At 38.6% G+C, this 20572-nt stretch overlaps 1 long non-coding RNA gene across 1 annotated transcript; it reads left to right on the forward strand.

Moving 5' to 3' along the window:
- The first annotated feature begins 3077 nt into the window (after nucleotides 1-3077).
- On the forward strand, nucleotides 3078-12793 carry LOC137853678 (uncharacterized). The gene is made up of 2 exons (XR_011094657.1): nucleotides 3078-4233; nucleotides 11042-12793. It is a non-coding gene; the product is annotated as an uncharacterized lncRNA (long non-coding RNA).
- Nucleotides 12794-20572: the final 7779 nt, after the last annotated feature.

Below are 20572 nucleotides of genomic sequence, written 5' to 3' on the forward strand. Positions count from 1 at the left end.
AGAGGCTAACAATAAATATTTCTGTTCCCAGCCATTAGAACTGTTGGCAAGAATTAATTTTTGTGTTGCTACAAATACGTTCATAATGATAAATACTTCTTTTGAAGGGAAAATGTAAAAATAATTGGTTGTTCTCCATTGCTTATTTATCAGTGTGGGAATAGTAAGGTTACTTCACATGGTTTATTCTTGCCTGTTTACTATAACCTTCACTCAGAGCCACACATTACTGTGTTAGTGGATCATCAGAAGAAACAAACTACCAGTGTCAAGGACAGGTACTTCTAAGGGAATATAGGATATCTGCCATGAAATCTACATGTGAGAACAATGCTGTTTTAAACTTATCTGCTAGTACAGCCCTACCTGTTTTTGCAGTTCAGTTATTGAAAGTGCCTCAATTGTTCTGCTCTAGCTTCTTTGAAGAGAAAGTAAGAGGAAATAAAACAAGTGTTATGTTGACACTTCTTTGTCATACACAGGTGCGCCATTGTTGTCTGGACAGGAGAGTAAAAAACATAACCAATGCCTTAAAAGCCACGGGACATGTAAAAACTTTCTGGAATGTTATTTCAATGGTAGGTATTAAGGAAATTATTCATGCAAGAACGCTTCTTGACTGTATTTTATGTTCTTAAAGTAGATGTGTTAAGATTATCTATGTTCAACTCTTGTGTTTTGTGCTTTGGACGTCTTGGGTTCTGACTTCATTTCCCATCATAGGGGGTTCTTTTTCAGAAGACATCTGTCTAATATAGTAGAAGCCCCTTACGTTATATGTAATCATATATTACATGTGTAATATAATAATGTATATAATGTGTAAGATTTATAGTTAAATGTGGAGTTCTCTTTCTGCTTTGTGAAAGATGCATGATAACATACATGTAAAGTAATTTGTGCAAGACTATTCATAAGTTCAAACTGACTCTAGGTAAGGTAATATTCCACAGGTTTAAAAAAAAATTCAACTTGAAAATGGGAGAAATTATTAGAAGTGATGGGGGGAGAGGAGGAAATAAAATGTACTGATGAAAAGAAAAATAATTGGAAAGAAAGGGAGATTTTGGTTTTATAAAATAGGCATTGGAAAGTTGGAGGATATGAGGGTGGCTGGAAAATGATTCAGGTGTGGAGGAGGAACTGAGAGCAGATAGCACCCATCAAATGTGTGTGTTGGCAGTGTTTTTTGTTTGCTTTTAACATACTTTTTTCTTAGTTCTATGTAATTTATCTAGTTTTATCTGCAGGGTTTCAAAGAATTCTGATGAAGTGGATAACATTTCTATGTCCTATGAAAAGAGTGAATTTGGACTATAAAGGCTAAATGAACTAATGGTAGTCTAATCAAGCATTGCTTCTGAAAGTGCTTACTACCTGTTTCTTCGTCAGAAAGGTGATATGAAGTGCAAATATTAAGTATTATTGTGAATGAATATGACAGAGCATCCAAAATCAAGTCAAGTAATGTTCTTGAAAGTATAGGTAAGTGACTCTTCCAAATTAAACTGAGTCTGTTTAAATCTTTGTTCTAGCTACAGCAGTTATTCTCATGTTCTCTCTTTCGTGAATTGATGTAACAGAATTGTTTTTACAGGATGAAGGAATGTTTAAAGACTAGGTCTTTACAACCTTTGTAAAAATTGAGTTATAGTATTTTAATGGAATTTGCAATATTGCGGCATTGTCCATTTATTATTGACAGATACTGTTACTGCATAAAGTATTAGATGTCCACAGCATTCCTGTTTTTACATAGCAATTCATGTTTAACTTTTTCAAAATTGTGATTTTATCTAAGTGTTGTTGAGACTTTTCTTTGCTCTTACTATTTGCTTTAAAGAATAACTACCAGGTTGCGAGGCGTAATTGGTATGTTTTATCTAGTTTTATTTCTCTGGATTTGTCTTTTTATGTGTGGATGAGAATAGTTCCAACAATGCCTTGGAATGGGAATAATATAGTACCAAATTAAAATTATTGACATAGGGAAGAAAAGAAGGGAAATCCCTTTCTGAACAGTAGAGGTCACTTCACACTGGTAAGAGACATGAATCTGGCTGCAATAACGTAAGATTTGGCTGTAAGAGTCTATAAATGAGCCTATTTGCTGCTATCCTGTGGCTCTCTTCTGTTGTGTACCTTCAGCATGGGTTTATGAAAGGCAGGTCCTGCTTGATGAACCTGATCTCCTTCTGTGACAAAGTGACACACTTGGTGGATGAGGGAAAGGCTGTGGATGTGGTCTACCTTGACTTCAGCAAGGCTTTTGACACTGTCTCCCACAGCATTCTCCTCAAGAAACTGGCTGCACTTGACTTGGACTGGCACATGCTTCGTTGGGTTAGAAACTGGCTGGATAGCCAGGCCCAAAGAGTCGTGGTGAATGGAGTCAAGTCCAGTTGGAGGCCAGTCGCTAGTGGCGTTCCCCAGGGCTCGGTGCTGGGGCCGGTCCTCTTTAACATCTTCATCGATGATCTGGATGAGGGCATTGAGTGCACCCTCTGTAAGTTCTCTGTTGAGCCAGGCCCATCTTCTTCCATGCTGGCTTGTCTTTGGGCACGTGGGGACAGACCACTCCTGCGCCATTAAGATTTCCCTCTTGAAGAGCACCCAGCCTTCCTGGACCCCTCTGCCCTTCAGAACCGCCTCCCAAGGGACTCTACTAACCAGGGTCCTGAGCAGCTCAAAGTCGGCCCTCTGGAAATCCAGTACAGCGGTTTTACTGGTCCCCTTCCTGGCTTCTCCAAGAATAGAGAACTCCACCATTTCGTGGTCGCTCTGCCCAAGACAGCTTCTGACCACCACATCTCCCACCAGTCCTTCTCTGTTTGTGAAGAGAAGGTCTAGCGGGGCACCACCCCTGGTAGGCTCACTAACCAGCTGCGTCAGGAAGCTATCTTCCATGCTCTCCAGAAACCTCCTAGACTGCTTTCTCTGGGCTGTGTTGTGCTTCCAGGATATGTCATGGAAGTTGAAGTCCCCCACGAGAACAAGCGCCGATGATTTTGCAGCTTCTGTCAGCTGCCTGTAGAACTCCTCATCTGTCTCCTCATCCTGGTTCAGCGGTCTATAACAGACCCCGACCAGGACGCTAGCCTTGTTGGTCTTCCCACTGATCCTAACCCAACGGGACTCAACCTTATCATTCCCAGCTCTAGTTCCACAACATCAAAACTCTCTCTGATACAGAGAGCTACCCCACCACCCCTTCTGTGCTGCCTGTCCCTTCTGAAGAGCTTATAGCCAGGCATTGCAGCACTCCAGTCATAAGGGTGGTCCCACCATGTTTCCGTGATGGCAACCAAGTCATAGCTTAATAGCTGCATGATGGCTTCCAGCTCCTCCTGGGCAGGGCGTCCACCCCCATTTGGGGTATCTCAGCCCGGGTACCTGTCCTTCAGGCCACACAGGGAGTTGCTCCACCAGTCTGTCTCACACTCAACACTCCTCAACCTCTCGACCTCCTCCTTGAGTTCTGCCACGAGGCGGACCAGGTCGTCCACCTGCTGGCACCTCACACACACAGTCTCTTTGCCCCCTGCAGGTGGTAGCAACAGGCTCAGGCACTCCCTGCACCCGGAGACCTGAACTGCCGCAGTTTTGAGCGGGCAGTCGGCCTGGGTGTGAACAGACTTCCTAGAGAGCACACTGTGCCTGGTGGAGACCACTGCAGCTGAGGTAGCGGCAGACCGCCGTTAGAGGTCTTCGTATGGGCGGGGGGGAGCGCTCTGCCCTGCCTGCGCCAACTGCCGCACCGCTCCCTTCTGAGGCGCCACGCCCTGTTTGCCCGTCCTGGTCGCCGCGCTCCCTAGGGGCAGCTTTTGAACGGCCGGGGAGGGGGCGCTGCTGGCTCCGCCTACGCCTCCTCGCCTCGTTCACCTCCCTCGCCAAGGCTGCCGGGTTCTGGCGGCTCCCTCGAGTGGACTCGGTGCCGGAAAAATTAGCCCTGCCTGTCCGATCCGCCGCTCGCTGCAGAACGCGTCTGCCCCGGAGCCGATCGCCTCGACAAGGCGATCTCAGAGTACTGGTGACCTCCTGTCCTCTGTAGAAAAGTGGGAAACAAACTTCCTTCATGTAGGAGGCTTGAGGAAATACTAGGTCAGCAGATGAAAATGCTTGTCATGGAGACATACCATTTGTGAAGGATTATTTTCTATTCCAGCAGGACTTACTCTCTCCAGGCTCCCATGATTCATGTTTTAACATATAAAACTTTGGAAGTGGAACGTGGTACGTACCTGTGTGAGGTCCTGTTCTGGGGAGAATTCTTTAATAGCTTCTACGTTACTGTTTGGCGTTACAAATGCACCTATGTCCTGGAGCAAGGGCGTGCAAAATGTTTTGAGATACAGTGTGTGTCTATAAGACAAAAAAAAAAAAAAATGAGTTGCGCTACTCTATGTTCCTGTTTGATATAGACTGTAGGATTTCTTTTAGTTTATTTCTAGTGCAGTATCTCAAGGAGAACCAGAGGTTCCCTTTTAGAAAATGTTACTTTAAGTACTTGCAGTGAAGGAAAAATCATTGCAACACTTGGCAACAGCAGAAGTGCTCAAATGATGAATTTGCTCTTTAGGTTTTTAAGTCTAGCTTGTCTTTCATCCATTGGCTTGAGTTATATTTGTCTGCTGTATTAAAGGAGGTCAGTTCTGCAACATTTGTTATCTCATTTAAAAGGAAAAAAAAACCAACTAGATGCATTTCTTCTATTGCAATAAATAATTGAATTTAATAAAATTGACTCTTCTGAAATGAGATTAGTTTTCCTCATTAATAATTTCTGTTACTCCTCAGCAGAACTCAATATTACTCTGAGTGCGAGAGATTCCAGAAATACACTAGAATTTACCACTCTGAAACCAAATGAATTCTAGTTTTGGCAGTCCTTTACAGGTAGATGGAAGTGGACCAGAGACTCTTGTTTGGCCACCTCAGTTACTGCCAGAAGGTGTCAGTACTTCAGTAGTATCAAGAAGAAGAAACAAGGCTTGGATCTTAAAGTTGGTTTTAGTTGGTTGATTTTTGTTTCTTTAAAGCAGACAACTACTGTGCTTGGTAGTAACAAAATAAACTTGTGTATTCTGCCTCTACTGTAAACATATTTATCCTAATTCAGAGCTGTGTAAACATGAGATTTATAAATCAATTTTACATAGGCCACAAAACTTCTTAGCTGTTATCACCAAAAAAGTTCTTACTTTCTCCTTTTTTTTTTTTTTAAAGATTTAGCTTAATTTTTATCGTGTTCTTATTAGCACTCTCTAAACAATTCTGAAATATTTTCAACTGAAAGGAAAGTAAGGAGTTGGGTTGTACTTGAATATGTATGTTATGTGATTAAATCAAAAATCTCTGGTTTAAAAAAAAAAGGCTAATTAGAATGTTTGCTTAGAAACCTAAAAATCCAGGTGATATGTTTTTCTTTCCTTTAGTCCTTACAGATAACTGTTACAGCATTATGGTAGTGTTCTTTACTTTTATTTTTTCAATAATCAATTACTCTGCATCTTGTGCTTAAAAAGCCTTTTGTCAGATCCTCTTGTTAGACAATGAGTTCTTTTGTCCTAAACTGAGCGAATTGCAGGTAGAAAACAGTAAATAAATACCTCTTAATGGTATTACATAATTGGTTAACCAAGTTGTCATTTACTGGATTACTTAGGCCTTTTTTTCAACTGCGTTTATGCAGATGTTTACTGCTCCTCTTCAAGCTGGATAAATTGGAATGTTTTTTTCTACCAGCATATTTAATTTGCTCACACGTCTGTAGAATGTGGGAAGCATTTGACTTCCCGCTTTGTTGCAGTCACATAAATGACTTGGGCAAACTAGTTGATTTCCCACACTTTAGTTTGCAGACTGTAACAAGAAAAAGAAATCTTCCAATCCTGCTGCTTAAGGATGTCTGCAGAGATTTGAAAGGTCTTTATCTAGAGAAAGAGAAAAAGAATTTCAGGCATATTTCTTAGCCTGATTGCTTAGGCAGTTACTTGTTTGAAACCGTTTATAATATGGATCCCAAATGTGTTACCCAAAAGTGAGCTGGATTTGAACTGCAATGAAAAGTTATCCTGGTAGGAAAGTTATTATTTGTTTTTGCTAGAAGTAATTGAGTTGAAAGGATGCAAATACAGAAGTGGAATTGTCATTGTACACAGGATTATCCTGATTAATCTAGCTCAAATAGAAGCTGTAAGGATTAGGATAAATATTAAATGTACAAAATGCTCTATCATGCAACTAAGAGTTCAAGACTGATGCAAAGGAAAATGTAAAGTAATACATTTGGTTGTGTGGTTATATGCTGCTATGAGTTCTTTTATAGTGTACAGAGAACTAATACTTATATCATCTACAATACAGTGGAACGCAAGGCAGCTCATTGTGATCCTTTAATGGGAAGGCCCATATTTCAAGAGGTCCTATTATTTACCAGAAATCTTGGGACAAGAATGACTCCCCTTTCCTCTTACTTCTTCCTTCTCATCAGGTTTTGAGTTGAGCACCCTCTTGTTTAGGGCTGCCACTTTTTCATTAAACAAAGTATTAATCTTTTAGTAAAGTAATAATCAGATTTTTATTTTTAATAAAAACTAAAGTACAGAACCTTTTGTCAGCATGGCATTTATACAGTTGTAAAGGAATTGCTGAAATGCTTGTTTTGGCCAGTGACAATATTTCCTACATAACCAGTATTACGTTGGTGTAAATTCAAGTGATACACTTGTGCTATGGTATTTGGATTGACCTGGTTAATTCTCCTAATTGCTTCCACCTGCAAGTGCTCAAACATAAGTAATTTGGGATAGTGCTGCTCTGAGAGAACCAAGAACCAACATCTCAGGGAGGCTGAATACCTTCTAACATCAATTCTTTGCAATTAATTCAGTTGGAGATTGCACACTCACTTATGTAGTAATCAATTATTGTATTTATTTTTATTATAGAGATACTTCTACCATATGTTAGATAGAGATGGAACTTCACTGAACCTGAGTAAATACACTTGCTACAGGTAGAGTTATAATGCTTTGATTTTGAAAGATTCTAGGAATCAAGAATGCCCTAAAAACTTCTTAATTTAGTTAACCGGTATTGTTATCATATGAGGAAATGACGAAAAAGTTGTTATATATGGGGTAGAAATAGCAGCTAAAAATAACGTTGAATCTTAAGACAAAAGGTAAGGTTAGTGAAAATCACAAAATAAACTTGTGTATTCTGCCTCTACTGTAAACAGACCATAGCTGTCCTGTTTATTCTTTTCATTTAAAATTTAAGAACCAGGCCTGTCACAGAAACCATTCATGTGACATGTGATTTAAGTAGAATAGTTGGCAAATCGGCTCTCAGCTGATAATCGTTCACTTGTGGTCACTGTGTCTTAAATGAATGCAGAGATTGAGGTCAATTACCATCCAAGTTTATACCATGAACATACTTCTTAGCAAACCTTTCTTAGAAAAAATAAGTCATTGTAATAAATGAATGCCATTGTCTGATAGAGAAACAAAAAAAACTTTGGTTAGTTCCCATCTCACCTTTTTTCTCCAATCAAGACTATTTCATATCAGTTGATGTTAATTTTAGTATATTAGTAGTTTTATTAGCAAATGCAATCGTTTTCAATGTTTACTTGGATTGAAGTGGACACTTCTAACAACTGTCTAGTTACAATTAAACATCAGCATTGATTTCTAAATTATTTCTAGAGTTAATATAGACAACACTAACTTCTGAGATTGATTGCTATCTGCAGGAAACATTTTTGTTTAGTAGTGCTTTTTGTTTGGTTGGTTTAAAAATAAAAAACAAATACTGTTCTCCTGATCTAGAGTTGCGAAGTAAAGTAGGGACTAGTTACTGGTCTAAAAAGCTAATCAAAACTAAGCTGGATTGCCTTGTCTAATATTATATGAAAGTTCAGGGACTTCAAAAAATAAGCTAATATTTGTTTTGGCTTAAAAACCTAGTTCTTGGAGGTCAGTCACAGTGAGAACATCCATCTTCTTGCTAAACTATAAAAATGATATAATTTTGGAGGTTTCTGTGGTTGGCCTAATTTTCTCTTGGTTTCCTGTGTCTGGCATGCACATTTTGCCAATGCCGGAGTTGTGAAGTGGTATCACCCGTAAATGGCCATTGGAAGGTCTGTGTTCATGTGAAGCTGAGTCTGCTCTTTTACCACTTTCTGACAGACTCACAGATCTGAGTGTGGAACTTGGTCATGGTGGAATGATTATAACTTCAGTTTTTAATACAGAGAGAGGTTTGCATTAAACTGGAATGTAAAGGGCATTTTCAGTCTTTTTCAGAAATGTCCTGGTAAGTGGTTTGTGTTAATGGATTCTTGGATTGCAGTTAGGTATGCATACATCTAGTACGTTGGAAATAAGCCATATGAATTTCATGAAAGTAGCAGATAAACAAGGTATGGTTGGTGGGGAGTGTGGGGAGGAAGAAGAATTAGAATCAAGTATTTTACCTTTTAGGGATTATCAGCAGCCCAGCACTGTTGAAAGGATAGGTACAGCCTGACTTGTTTTCCTCTACCTAGTCCATTGCAAAATGACTACATTCAAGAAAAAGAGCTTTTTAAAAAATATTTTTTATTCTAAACCTCCAAGATAGCAGATATCAACGTGGATCTGACTCCTCCATTAAGCTGACCATCATCTTCAGTCTTTCTGATCGGGCTACCTCATTACTCAATAGATGCCTGTCTTCTGACTTCTTAAGCATTGTTAAGATGCAGGAAGGAAGAATAAGCCAGGAGTAGCTTCAGCGGGTAAAAGCAAATGATCCCTACAATGACAACACAACCCTTTTTCTTTTGGGCTGCTATTCAGATGATCTCTGCAGTGGTCCAGTTGGATAGGTAGGAAATAAGAGTGTGAAAGAAAGCAATGAACACCACCATTGTTAAGACACTAGTCTATGGTAGAAAAATGCAGATTTTCTTGTAGTTTTAGAAAACCATATGTCTGTGGATCTGAAGCGAATTTTTCCCTCAAATGAATAGGATTCTTCACAAAGATTGTATCAGACCTTCATAGCACTCCAACCTTCTCATATTATCTAATATTAAATTGATTTTCATGGGTTTTAGCTCCATTTTTGCATACTTCAATATGCTACATAATATCAGTTCACTTTAAACTACATTATTTTTCACAGCAGCGTAACACTACCTTGTGGATTAATTTCTATTTATTTCCTAAACCCTAATCCTCTTTCTTTAGGAAATCTGCTGTTACAACCAAGGAGCATCCCTTGTCAATGTCAGTAAGGGTTAAACAATATGAAGCCATAAATGGAACAACCATAATTTCTGTTTCTGTGAGAGATATTTTGGCACGGGGGGGGGGGAGGGGGGGGGCAAGAACTGTTTCTGATTCAAAATAGAATACTCCTATTTCAAAAAGCACTTGAATTGTGTTTCAGAATACGCTATTGGATTTTGTTTGCTTATTTGATTTACCCATTGTAATAGCTGAGTATTTTTTCTTTATTTTCTATATTACAGGGTAAATGAGCTACATTCCCTGCATTTTTCACCGATCTAAAGTCAGCATAGGGCCATATCACAATGAGAAAAGAATTGAATGTAACAGGGCTCTTGTGACCACTTTTCCCAGGGGGAAGGCTTCTAGCCAGGAGACTGAATTATGCGTTGCAGACAGGTACTGCTGCTGGAATTACGGAGGAGATGAATGTTACGACTCTAATAAGGAATTTTAACTTATGGATCATGTGGTCAGAGCTGCATGACTAGACTGGAGATTCTACTGTGTGTCTTCGCTAACATGTTCTACCACAACCAGCTGTCTTCTAGGAAGATTCAAACTAGGGAATTTACTGTTTCATATAACTTGTGTAATTCAGTGGCTAGAAGTACTTAATTTATTATGTAGGTAAACTGCTGTTAAAAATTAATAAAAATTATGCTTTGGTATGGGGAGAGTGCAACAATGCTTGGCTTAGAGAGGCAGGCTGCAAACCCAGGAGTAACTAGCTAAGTTGATGTAATTTCTCTCATTTATTTACTATTTTGGTCTTAATTAGCTGATGCTGCATTATTGAAAACACGCTATAATACACATAACTTTAAATGTATGTAACTTTAGATGACAAAAGAAAAGTGGGACTGCAAGTGAAATCTTTCTTCACTACAGCAGAGGAAAGCTGGAATAAGTATTCTTAAAATGATTGTTTCACTCTATACTAATAATGCTAAAGAAATTTACATCTTGAAAGAGAAGTGATGGAAGTTCATATAAGTTCAATAGTAGTGTTTTTTTGCATAGACTATAAATAACACAGTCAGCAGACTAACTTCAATTCTGGATCAGTAAGATTAGAATAAAAGTCTGTACCCTGGGGAATTACAGAAATCTTCTGTCGACTGTATCAAAGGAATACCGAACAACTATTCACTTCAGGGAAATTGCTATTAAGATTACAGACATACATGACTCTTCAAGACAATTTTGTGAATTGTTTTTCACCACTTGTCACTGCTGGTTTAAAAGGTAGATAGAAGCAAAAGAAATTTTGACGTTTTAATTTATAAATAAATGAAAATGGGGGCTAGGGCAAAGAAGGGAAACCTATACAGCAGCTTTCTGTTTTTCCTGCTGAGGAAATACTGGACGGCAGCCAAATTGTAAAGTATTTTATCTATAGTTGTTGTAAAACTTCGGCCACCACAACTTATCTATGTTACCTAAAGCTTTTGTGTGTGTTAAACAGTTGTTTAACAAAAATTGCTTTTCTGAGAGTATGTGAAGGTCGAACTGTTATAAATATGGTGGGGGGTTCTCTGCATTTTTATTGATTCAGCTAAGCACTGACGCTAGGTGTGCTTCTAAATTTAATTCTTTTCCTTAAAACCAATTGAAACTTGACTTGAGAAAACTGAGCAGAACAGAGGAAGATAATTTTATTGCATCCCTGAAGCCAATGTCTCAAAATCAATGGTGTAATCCGCTTTAACATGAAGCTAACTGACTCTTGGTCTTTTTCTATTGTCAAACAGAAATTCATCCAACAACAAACAGGAAGAAAGAAGTTTGGTTTGGAAGCAAAACAAGAACATTTTTCTGAAATAGCTGCTGAAAGACAAGGAAATACAAGATAGTTAAGTCATTTGCCCTAGGGCATGCAAGAAATCTGTGGAAGAATAAGCAGTAAGTCATCGAAGATTAGGACACTACCTTCTCTCACACCAGGCAAAAATTGTATGCTTTCAGTTTTTCTATAAAGTGAAACAAAAAAAATTGGTAGCAAAAACTATTGAAGTTTTCCAAAAATCCTCTTGGTAAAATATAATACAATGTAAGGCAACACAATGAAGTAAGTTTGTCAATTATTAAAATAAATATTTACAGTGCTTCAAGATCATTCTGCCAGACCTATCAATAGTTTTAAAAAAAAAAAAATTGCTTCCTATATAATCTTAGAGTTAATGGTGACATCCAGGTTAATGATAACTTAAAGTACTTTAACAAAACCAGTGTTTCAACTTAAAGGTGGATAAAGGTAACTGAACACTTTGTAGCAGTGTGCATATCTTAGAAGGCATCAGAGCTCTCATGTTCTTTGTAGGCAAAAATCTCAAATCTATTTCACTACCTGTGTCTAGAAATCCTATTATGTTTTAACAAAACACAAAATGCCACCATACATCCCTGGAAAACATGTGTGACTACTTACTGAGTATTACCATGTTTAAACAAAACTAAGTGATCCTGGAGCACAAATGTTCTACACAGCATGTGTAAAGTAATTCTTCCACTGCCCTTGACACTGGTAAGCCTTGGAGTACTGTTTTGGGCACCATAATTCAAGAAAAAATGTAGACTTACTGGAGACAATCCAGAATGGAGTAAGAAGAATGAGCAACAGTCTGGAGGGAGCAGAAGGGAGGATGGAAGGAATTGGCATTGTTTAGTCTAGAGAGGAGAAAACTGAAGAAAGATGGGACGACAGTCTATAACTGTGAAGTGTGTTACTGCAAAGCAGAAAATATAAACCATAGATAGCAAAAAGAAAAGATGGAAAAAAGAAAAAGGTAGCAGAGGAAATTGAATGGTATCACTAGAAGTAACTATCCTTTGATAGATTAGTTAAGGGTATTCTGTGTAAAAATTTTCTGGCTAAACTTGGTTTTAAGTTTGGCAGATATTTGCATTTAGTATTTAAAGTTGTGAAGCACAAGTAAGCTCTGTACATAAATTCTAAGTCCATTCTAAAAACTTATCAATAAACTCACTAGGATCTCTTGATTTTATATTAAACAAGCTTCTGCAATAGATCATGCCCACTTGAGTTGATGGGATTCTAATTCCTGAATGCAACTGAGTTGAAACTGAATATAATCTGTACCACTATTATAACTTTTTATGTGGGTTTTAATTTAATTTGTCATACCAACAGGAAAATTTCAGGGTTATAATGGTTCAATCTCAACTTCACATTGAGTTCTGCCTTTGTGTGGGCTACTGAGTAGAAGCATGGATTTTGCTCACAGCTAAAGTTAATTCTGTGTACAATCTGGGCCTTTTTCTAGTCTTACTCTGATAATATTTTTAGAATATTAATGGGTTTAGAGACTTCCAAGCCATAGCTTTTAAGTTGTTCTGAATCTTTCTGTGCTTAATGGGGAAATTTGTTTCCTTTTTATATCCATCTTAAGCAATTCTGACTGTTTTGAAAAAAAGTTTTCAGTCTTATCTTCTTGCTCCTTTCTATAGAATAAATGGGCAATCTGTGCAATCCCTAAACATGAGTGCAGACTAGGTGAAAAACTCATTGAGAGCATCCTGGCAGAGAAGGGCTTGGAGGTTCTGGTGGACGAAAAGATCGACATGAGCTGGCAGTGCATGCTTGCAGCCCAGAAGGCCAACTGCATCCTGGGCTGCATTAGAAAAGGAGTGGCCAGCAGGTCAAGGGAGGTGATTGTCCCCCTCTGTTCTGCTGTTGTGAGATCCCGCATGGAGTTCTGCATCCAGGTCTGGGGTGCCCAGCACAAGAAGGATGTTGATTCTCCTCTTTAGCTGAGGCAGGTGATTTTTGGGTGGTGAGGCACTGGAACAGGTTGTCCAGAGAAGCTGTGGATGCCCCATCCCTGGAGGTGTTCAAGACCAGGTTAGCTGAGGCCCTGAGCAACCTGATTTAGTGGGTGGCATCCCTGCCTGTGGCAGGTGGGTTGGAACTAGGTAGACTTTGAGGTCCCTTCCAGCATGAGCCATTCAAAATATCTGTTGTAACTATAAGCAACCTATCAGCAATCCAAGAGATACGTGTAGGTACATTATTATCAAGTAAAATCTGATAAACTGTATATACCAGGAAAGAAGAGACTAAAGGATGCTTTAGACTTCTTAACTGAAACAGTAGAACTTTCTTCTTCCTATGTGGAGAGGAATTCTTAGTATTTATATTACTCACATTTATTTTATTTATGCTTTTAGAGACCCACTATCTATGAAGAAATGATTTACCAGTGATTCACAAATACATCCTTCTCAGAGAAGATGAACAAGCTGAGCTTTCCTTTTCACAGTGCTCCTAGACACCTTGGCAATTATATCAGCAATGAAACCTGGCTATAGCACAATTATGGGTCTCTGCAATGGGTTACAGAGTCAGAAAGGAATCATATAAACATAAATGTCCAAAAACATTTCTTCATAAGGATAACTATAAACTTACCCTTACTCACCTTTTAGTAGACCTAGGAAAGCCATTGCCTCTCTTAACGTATTTTAGGTTGTACACCAGAAAAGCTAGAATGAGGGGAATCAAATAATAGTATGTGTAAAAGGAAGCAAAGAGGGTGTCCAACCAATTAGAATAACTCACCACAAACCCATTTCTAAGTCCAGGAGTAAACAGTCATCCCATTATCCTTCTCTCCTGGCCTTGACAGTTTTGCCTGTATATAACTTTGGGTGATAAAACAATATTCTTGGGAAACCGATGCATTTCTGCAAGAAAGTGAAGATGCACTTGTATTCTGCACAACGCTAAATGAATGGATGATGCACGAGAACTCATCAGTCCTGTGAGTTATATGTCTTAGCCTACATCATCTGCAGTATAACTTACAAAACTGGTTCTACACATGAGATGCATACCTATTACTATCCTAATATAGCTGTGGTTGAAAATATCTCAACATTCCTCAGCTATGCCTGCAGGAGAATGAACACAAAAAATGTTAATTCTCCCACATTTATATCTGTTGTGAAATGCTGGCACACTCTAGCAGTCAGCATTAATACTTTATTTGGCTTTGTGGGTGTCTTTTCTAAATGCCAGCAAATGAAATGTGGAACATTTCCATCTCCCATACTTGATATGGATTTCAGATGTAAATGTGTATATATCTGTCACTGTGTTGGAGATGGAGAGGTTGAAATAACCTTAGACTATAATTCATAAATACCTGTAGATCAACCTCTAGATATGCTTATGTATAACTTATTTTGCCTATATTCCATTCTTGGACAACTACATAGATATGCATGCACAAGACAAGTTGATTTCCAGTGGTTTCTATAATGCCACCTAAGTCATATGTAATGAATTTTAAGCATCAAGAAAAACACTGTAATGTAATTATAAAGAAAACAAAGATGACTTCTGAAGGGATGTAATGCAGTGTATTTTCATGTACATGATAAACTATTTCAAAGAAATGACTAGCCAGTGAGATCACTCATTTGGCTCCACTTTCTGCTTTTCCAAAAATAATGTGACATTGTGCATTGAGAGGACTATTCCAGTTGTGCTGCAGGAGAATCCATTACTTATCATAGATTTCTTATGAAAAATATTTTATTTTTTTTTTTTTAGTACAGACAAAATGTTTGGACTTAGGACTGTGGGAAGCCAGGCATCAGAGTGGCCAGCTGTTCCCCCTTTAATCCTAGGATTGGCCTGTATCCTGAGCAGCTGCAGGAACTGGAGACTTTTAATGTTGTTCAAAGCTACCTTAGCTTTTCCTATCAGCCTTGTCTTGAACCTGGCTGGACTGGACCAGAGATCCTGTCTCAAAAAGTCTCTCACTGCTATTGTCAGGTAAAACAACCTCTGGAAAGCATAGTAAGAATATTTGATTATTTGCTGGTCTTTCTTATTTGTATTCATGTGGTTTGCAAGTGGATCCATTTTACTGCAAAACAGTTAAATCTGGCAAATTTCAGTCAGAAACTTTTTTTTTTTCCCTAGTGATTACACTTCTCAAACAAAAGCTCATTTTTAATTGTTCCATGCTTGAAATTCACAAGAAATTTTGATTTGAACAAATAATATTAAGGGTAGGCATTTCAGAAATGTTTAGGGAAGAGTTGCTGTATTCAACTCTTGAATAAAGCTGGTAATATCTGGCCTCATTAATTCAGAATTCTAAGTTAATCTTTGTTATGTGGTCACTTTAATCAAGGAGATGCCTGTGCTGCTGCCAGAAAAGATTGATCTTTTTTCTTCTTTTTCAGTAATCACAGAACCACTGAGTGGTTTGAGTTGGAAGAGACTTTGGAAAATCACCCAGTTCCAACTGCCCTGCCACGGGCAGGGCCACCTCCCAACAGACCAGGTTGCCCAAAGCCCCATCCAGCCTGGCCTTGAGCGTTTCCAGGGATGGAGCATCCACAGTTTCTCTGGGCAACGTGTTCCAGTGCCTCACCACACTCAGAGTAAAAAAATCTCCTAACATCTAATCTAGCCCCCCCTCCCTCCCCCAGTTTAAAGTCATTATCCCTTGTCCTATCACTACGCTCCCTGACAAAGAGTCCCTCCCCAGTTTTTCTGTAGGCTCCCTTCAGGTACTGGAAGACTCCAATGAGGTCTCCCCAGAGCCTTCTCTTCTTCAGGCTGAACAACCCCAACTCCATCAGCCTGTCTTCAAAGGAGTGATGCTACAGCCCTCTGATCATCACCAGGTACAGAGGTGAGACCTAGTGGCCTGTAGTTCACTGGGTCTTCCTTTTTTTCCTTTTAAAAAATTAGGGTAATGATTGCCTGTTTCCCTTCTTGTAGTCATTAGGAACTTTAGACTGCCACAACTTCTACCCCTTTCTCTTTTCCAGTGATCTTTTTTCCTGCTGCTTTTTATGTACTACCCATAGTTGTAGATACAGGAATCCTTTGAATCAGGCCAGAGAACATCATCTGTCTGAAAACTAGTATCAAGGAAAGAAGAAAAAAAAATAATAATGAACAAATGAAAAAGGTTAGTGCTCATAAGAGGCAGCAGGAATGATGTCCCAAGGACGGGTAGGTCTGCCCCTGTAGAAAGAGCATTACAGATTTATGCTGAACTAAAGTAATGCTGTAACCAAGCTTTTTGGGATTCAGTGCAAATAGCACGTGGAGGTGAAGAGAGACAACCTAATCAGGGAATGGGAGGAACTATCATAAATCCCAAGCTCAGCAGGAAGATTGCATGCGATCTCTTTGAAAATTTCATAGTTAAAGATGGAAATGGATACCTGCTATACATGGTACATCAGTAATCAGAGCACCCACAAAAGATAGTGGTCATGATACACATCTGCCACTGTTGTTGGAAGTTCTTTTGCTACCAGACCATACACCATCCTGAAGCTGATATAGGGAAGTCCTTCCGTTGTGGCTGAAGGTGCAATAACTCTAAAGGAATTATGTAAAAAGGAAAAATGTAAATTCCAAATAGCCTGGGACAGAGAGCTGGGTGTGAGAAGGAGCACGATGCTATTGTCAGCTTGCTTGGGTGCTTACCTGGAAAGAGAGACTGCAGTTCTGCTCCATTATGAAGTTTACGTGTTTTACATTAAATAAGATGTAAAGAGAGCAAGAATGAACCGTAGATATGAAGAAAATTGAAACCTATTTAGGCTCATACTACCAAAGGCCAAGTATGCATAAATGCTTCCTTACTGCATTTACTTACTGTACCTGGGACATCTTAAAATTCTAGTTAGATAACATTTAAACTCCATAAGACATCTGAAGGAAAACCAGATGGCTATTTTGGGTGAGGGACTGAGATAAAGTTTTAATGATTATTCCCCTCTGCACCAGCAAAATTGGTATTCAGGCAGGAAGAGAAACAAAAATAGGGCAAAGAAAGGTCAGCAGTTAAATTGGGATGTGTTTGATACTAACTCTGTAATTAACACACACAAAACCATCCTAATTCTCCCTATTAGAGTTTGTAACCTAGTCTGGGAAAGTTCATTCTGCATCAGTTAGGATATGTATTTTTTAATTTGAGTCACTTTTTCTATCACATTAATGCACTCCTGACGTGTGATTTTATTTATGCTATGTAACCAAGTCAGTGTTCTTATTACCCTGTTGTATATCCCATGTCACCTTTGCAGGAGGGATGATTCATCTCAACAGGCTTATCTAGTGAAAGTCTTTAAATAACTGTGTGTGAAACATATGGTTCAAGACCAAAAACATTTTGAGAGTGGAATAAAGCCAGGAATAGCAGCTGTTGCTAATTCAGTATAGTGAGATTTGATAGAGGGCAAACCAAAGCAAACTTTAATCTCCAAGAATCTTCGAGCTTACAGACTCAAGTTAAAAATACAGGACTACAATCCAATTTACTACATTTAGGTTAAAATTGACTCGTCTTTTCTACCATAGCTCTGTTAAAACATTTTGCTTTATAAGTAGGACAAAGTTTCTGCATGTAGGCAGAGACAGCTGGGAGTTATCTAGAAGATTCAGAAAAGAGGAAAGATGTCAGGGAGGAGCTGCTGATTTATTTCAATCTATTCTGATGATTTATTTCTGGGGGCTTAAGCTGCAAGTCAGAGCAGGTGAGACAAGGGTTTGTTCCACTATAACAAGTCCAAGCTCTTGTGCATTTTGTCCATTTGGGGGAATCTGATGCCATGAGAGAAAGATATGTGTTTAAAAGTAGCAAGAATATTATAGCGAGGTGAACATATCAGGAACTGCGATTGTAGTTAAGAAGAACTTACAGCTATGAGAGTGGTGGACCAGAACTTCATGGGGAAAGCTGTTTCAGAGACAAATTGTTTTCTGGTTCTACTTGTTAAGGGTGAAAATCCTCCTTACTGTACTCTGTCTTGTGCTTCTTCTCTACAGCAGTACCTGTGAGTAGTTTAGTAGTAAAGCCAGATTAGTTTGAATGGTCTAGGGATGCAGGAAACACGCTTGCATAATGAATATCGAAGCATAGTACTTGTCTTCTAATCTCTTCATTAGTTTTCCTCCTGTGCAATGATGATCTTAATGCTTCTTTGCTTTAGCTGATGGTGCTACAACTCGTGAGGAGTTCAGACAATGTGACTGTAAGATCTGTAAACCATGCTGAAACTGACAGGCAGAGAAAAGACAACTGAACATAGGGCGGTGACTCTGTGGACTTGTATGTCTAAAAAGTTCCGAGGAGCATGGCAGTGAGAAGACTATAAAGCCAGGATTGTCATGAATGGGCAAAGACTACATTTTCCCTTGGACAGGTTATATTTGCTATTTTTTTGTCCAAAAGAGAAATCACTTTACAGAAAATTAATGTTTTGTTTGCTCTTTGTATGAAATCAACAGCTGTACCACCTTTCACATTTGAGCAGACACTGGCTACTAAGTAGGGAAAACACATAACTTCTTCCTTCAATATGTCTGTCCAACTGTGTAAATAGAGGTCTGTTAGGTTTATCAAAGGGACCACATAAGGCTGTGATATTGATAGGTATTTTTCTATGCTGTATCAGTCCCAGACTCTGGAGCTGAGAAAACAGAAATGTCAAATCACGCATGCCCCAGTTCTGGATGACCCCAAGGACCATCTTCAAACATGAGGAGAAAATGGTCTTTATTTTCTCTCTCACAGCTTTCAAATGTGAGTGTATCTGGACAGTAGGAGGAAATTATTTTTCTTCTGGGGCCATGACTGGAAGAGAATACCAAGCCTTACCTCAGATTATACCAACATGACACAAATGATGAAGTCATCACATGCACCTAGCTCTGTGAACCCTTTCAGCTCTTTGACATTGCATAATAACGTCACACATTGGCTCAAGAAAGAGAATGAAACAAACCATTAAAATTGCAGTGGACAGAATGTCCTTTATCAAAACAAACAATTCAAGAATTGAAATAAATGCAATAAAACCCTGTCCTCGTTTTCATTCTTTCATTTTTTTCTATCTTGTCCTACTTCCATTTTCTTCTTCTAGTTTTCACATAGAGGTAAACATAACGAAAGGTCTTCTCCAGTCATGTTATCTTGCCATCTTACGGCTGCAAGATTTCATTAACACTGAGGGTTTGAACCAAAGATCATTTTTCAAAAAACATCCTGTCTTGACTTTTGAAGTGCTAAAGAGAGGGAAAAAATGTTATTACTTAAAATAGATTGTTCCTGTGTTTGTGAACTTCACCAAACAAAAAAAAACAACTGTAAGTCCAATTTTGCTTCATATACTTCCAATACCTACCTACTGGACCTTTGTCATTCATTTATCTAGTGGGCTGAAGGGCCCATTATCAATGCTTCCTGCCATTATTAAAAATTTTAAGGCTGTTTTAGTCATCTGTTATCCATGCCCTGGGTAAGGACTAAGCTGAGCTCCTGGAATACTAAGCTGAGCTTCTGGAATCTCTCTCTTTACGGGTTATTTTTCTTCCCAACACTTGAATCATTCTCTTGGCAATTCTCAGAACTTTCTCCAAGTTACAACATCAATCCTGAGTTGTACGCATTAGCTTGAATGTAGCAGTAGTCATTCCAATGCCAGGTGCACAAGATTGAAATTCTCTTGCCTGTCCACGTGTCCGATGATTCTATTAGTCTTTTCTGATCATTGGTGTCACGTGGTAATTACTATAATAAAATTATTATCATCTTCTTTTCCAAGACAAGGCCCTGTATAGTCTCTAATTATAGCTCTAGTCTGATTTTATATGTAGCTCTTCTGTTACCACTGCATGTGCTCACCTCCACATTACCCAGTCCAAGTGACCTGCCTTTCATTTTTTATCCCTGTACTTTGAGGCATATGCAGGCTTTATCAGTGATAAATTTATGGTAGAGAAGGTTGATTTGGTTTTCTTCTAAATTATTGATAGAAATGCTGCACTGAGAACAGCACAGGCACAGAAACGTGGCTACTATAGGACTGAATTAGAAGTACAATTACTTGGTGATGACTCCCCCATTTCCAAGATTTGGAGATCTGCTTATAGGCTACTCTATTTTTCTGGCTCCTTTAGTCAAAATGTTGTATGATACCAAAGAAAACATCTGACAGATAAAGTGAAAGTCTTAACATGTTAGTACCAATACCTGTTTAATCATAAACTACAATCTTATTGAAAACTCTGCTAGACAAGTTATATTTTCAGTAAGCACGTATTAGCAACAATATTGATCTCTCTTTAAACTCTCAGTTAATCAAGTCCTTGATATGCCCTACAAATATTGATGTCAAGCTAGGAGGTTTGTGTTTACCTTTGCTAATTCATTTAGTCTTTCAAAATACTGTCACAGTATTAGCTTTCTGTTAATCCCCTGCATTTTCAAGTGCCTGCAGTG

The sequence above is a fragment of the Anas acuta genome, chromosome 3, assembly GCF_963932015.1.
Source record: "Anas acuta chromosome 3, bAnaAcu1.1, whole genome shotgun sequence".
In the NCBI taxonomy this organism is placed as follows: Eukaryota; Metazoa; Chordata; class Aves; order Anseriformes; family Anatidae; genus Anas; species Anas acuta.